At 40.0% G+C, this 3,589-nt stretch overlaps 1 pseudogene; it reads left to right on the forward strand.

The window, feature by feature from the left end:
* The first annotated feature begins 3,188 nt into the window (after positions 1 to 3,188).
* LOC126482472 (5S ribosomal RNA) lies at positions 3,189 to 3,305 on the forward strand (annotated as a pseudogene).
* The last annotated feature ends 284 nt before the right edge of the window (positions 3,306 to 3,589 follow it).

The following is a 3,589-nucleotide window of genomic DNA, read 5'->3' on the forward strand; positions in this document are numbered from 1 at the left end:
CAATGCCTTCTCTGCACGATAGCAATGGAGACACTGTCGAAGACAGTGCTACCATAGCAGAGTTACTAAACACAGCCTTCCGAAATGCCTTCACAAAAGAAGACGAAGTAAATATTCCAAATTTCGAATCGAGAACAGCTGCCAACATGATTAACGTAGAAGTAAATATCCTCGGAGTAGTGAAGAAACTTAAATCACTTAAGGGGAGACGGTGGCAGTCTTGCACTGATATTTTTGTAAATCCATATCTTTGCCATTTTTTGTTCAATTTCATTGAAATTTTGCATACTTATGTATAGAAATCTAATATGATTTTTTAAAAAATCAGACTTTTTAATAACAATCCAATGCAGTGAGATAATTTTGAATTTTTTATTGCATTATTATTTTAAGGTACACTTTTTCATAATTTCGAGGCAAAATTGGCAAATTTTTTTAATGCTAAAATAATCTACACTAACAGGTGTACAATTAAGTGCAGTAAGTTTTTGGTATATTAATGCTATTATTTTCTGTGATTTTTTGGATTCGAACATTTTTTACAAGCAAACTTTGCAATATATTATCAACCACATAACTGTGTATAATATCTCGATTAAAATTTTGTTCCGCTTAAATATTGCTTCAAAGTAAAAGAATAGGTGTGCCAAATTTCATTGCAATCCTTCCAGTAGTTTCTGATATATGTGTTCCTGAAAGTAGAAAACCGTAAGGTGCAGAAAAATCATTCTAAAGTTTGGATGAAATGCAAAAAAAAAAAAAAAACTGTCATACCTTAGCTGAAACTGCCCATATCCATATTCCATTTCTTCCTCATCATCCTCTACAGCTCTTTTAGCTTCTCTCCTCCTTTTCCCAGTAATTTTTTGTATGTTCTGGACTGAAGTCTCTGCCTTCGCGATTCTTTGCTTATCGATGATCTGCAGTACCTGCTCAGTGAAGACTCCAGGTGTAAAGCCTAACTTGCTGAGGATGTGAAGTCTGACACATTCACATCATTAAACACTGCTGCAGCTTCCAAAGCAGAAATCTTCACCGCCAAATTGGAAATAAACACAGTCTTTGGACATCTTTTCCAAATAAGAGCATTGAAGCTTTCATTTGGGTTCTGTGTTTTCCCATGCAGACATTTTTCTAGCAGTTCTGGTGAAGCCAGTGCTCTAAATGTTGGTTTAATGGCCATTGAAACCTCATAAGGACGGTTATTTTTATGGGTATAAGCTTCCCCACTTTCCTTACTTTTCAAAAATTTGCACCATTCATTAGAACAGAGGCCATGTTGAGGTGTGGTGTCTGCAACAAGTAATGAAACGAAATGGCCCATACTTCTTCCCTCATACTGTCCAAGCTTGTGAGGTTACTTCTAATTGCAGCACCATAATAGACTTGTAGGCTGTCAGTTCCCTTCTTTGTTAGTCTGTTTTTACCTCCCAGTGGCTTCCCATCCTCTAGTAGCTTGCCTTTATTGTCTGCAACAAGTCTTCGGAGTTGTCCACCCATCCTCTTCTGAATATGGCCTAAGCACTCCAGTTTCTCAATAGTGCAATCACTTCCATAGGCTGACTTTCAACTACATTCTTGAAAGCACTAGAGGCTCCATCTCCTAAATACTGTATGTATCTTACTCCATACTTTTGCAAAGCTTACTCCATACTTTTGCAAAGATGTATGGAAAATGAATTTCATACCTGCAGCTTCCACCCCACGACTGGAGCCTGCATAATTTCTGCTACAAAAAGCTTTATGGGCTTCTTGCCATTCTGTTTCTTTACCTGCATCAATATATTTCTTGTGCAAGGAACATGCAGAACAATATTTAGACATCACCTCTAAGTCTAATACTTTTCCAGTGTCGACAGTAATGATTGTTGAAACTCCATGCAGTGAAGTATATCCCCTCTTCATCCAGAAACTGTCACAGGAAACTGCTATGTCGTTGCTATTAGTTGCTTCACAATTTTCTTGAATTGCCCCCAGGACTTTCATTTTCGTGCTCTCTTCACTTACTTCTGCAACTGCATTGAGGAGAGTAGTATTCATTGCAGAAAATTTTAGTGGAGGACCAGGCATGTTCGTAATACCACATAAAAGGTTTCCACCGTCTCTTCCAATCCCTATACATCTTAGTCCATGCCGGCCGCTGCGGCCTAGCGGTTCTAGGCGCTTCAGTTTGGAACCGCGCGACCGCTACGGTCGCAGGTTCGAATCCTGCCTCGGACATGGATGTGTGTGATGTCCGTAGGTTAGTTAGGTTTAAGTAGTTCTAAGTTCTAGGGGACTGATGACCTCAGATGTTAAGTCCCATAGTGCTCAGAGCCATTTGAACCATTTTTTCTTAGTCCATAAGCAAATCTCATATTGGCTTCATAGATTCTATTACTGACCTTTGATGTCTTGAATGGTCTGTCAGCATCACAGTTTTGACACAAAATGTGCAATGTGCAAACCAAACCTTCTCTGTTTCCATCATCAACCAAATCCACATTTCCTCCACAAACTGAGCACTTGCAGGCTTTTCTAAGTGCTTCTGCCACGATTTCCAGATCACAATTCTGAAACCTGTATTTCTGTCATGATTTGTTTCTTCTGACACAATCCCTGTCCCCAGATTTATTTTAGATGCACTTGGAAACAAGCTAATGTTTGCATCTGCAGGCCCGACCCTAACCTCAATGTCAGTTTTTCGCTTTATATTGGATATATGGGATTTACTATATTTTTAAATACTTTACCTGGCCTAGGCATTGTAAAAAGGGATCAACAAATTCAAAGAATGGCACAATAAATCAAGTGTCACTCGAATTCCACTGAACAGCACAAAACTTGTTTACAACACTCTACAGCCTTCTATGCCACACTGATTGAACCAGAAAATGTCTCCACAGCCTTCTTTACAACACTGCTGTTATGTATACAAAAAACCACAAATTTCTAAAGCTATATTTTCTAGGTTCACAGGCCAAATTCTGCAATAAAATTTTTCCTCCATTTGGTACATTGAAAAGCGGGCTTGGCGCATTACACTGCTTAGGGTTTTAATTTTTTATGCCATTTGTAGTTCGAAATTCAAGGAAAAAATTTGGGATAATAATCTCAATTATATTTACTATCAAATAAGCAAATAAAAATAATTTCTAAATTTTGTTATTTCTGCCCGTTAATAAAAGCAAGTCTACTGGTCCAGACTGGGCAACGGCCCTGCCGCAGTGGATACACCGGTTCCCGCGAGATCACCGAAGTTAAGCGCTGTTGGGCGTGGCCGGCACTAGGATGGGTGACCATCCAGCCACCATGCGCTGTTGCCATTTTTCGGGGTGCACTCAGCCTCGTGATGCCAATTGAGGAGCTACTCGACCGAATAGTAGCGGCTTCGATCAAGAATACCATCATAACGACCGGGAGAGCGGTGTGCTGACCCCACGCCCCTCCTATTCGCATCCTCAACTGAGGATGACACGGCGGTCGGATGGTCCCGGTAGGCCACTCGTGGCCTGAAGACGGAGTGCTTTTCTGGTCCAGACTGTATACCAATTAGATTCCTTTCGGAGTATGCTGATGCATTAGCTCCATACTTAACAATCATATACAA

Source organism: Schistocerca serialis, chromosome 5 (genome assembly GCF_023864345.2).
Source record: "Schistocerca serialis cubense isolate TAMUIC-IGC-003099 chromosome 5, iqSchSeri2.2, whole genome shotgun sequence".
NCBI lineage: Eukaryota > Metazoa > Arthropoda > Insecta > Orthoptera > Acrididae > Schistocerca > Schistocerca serialis.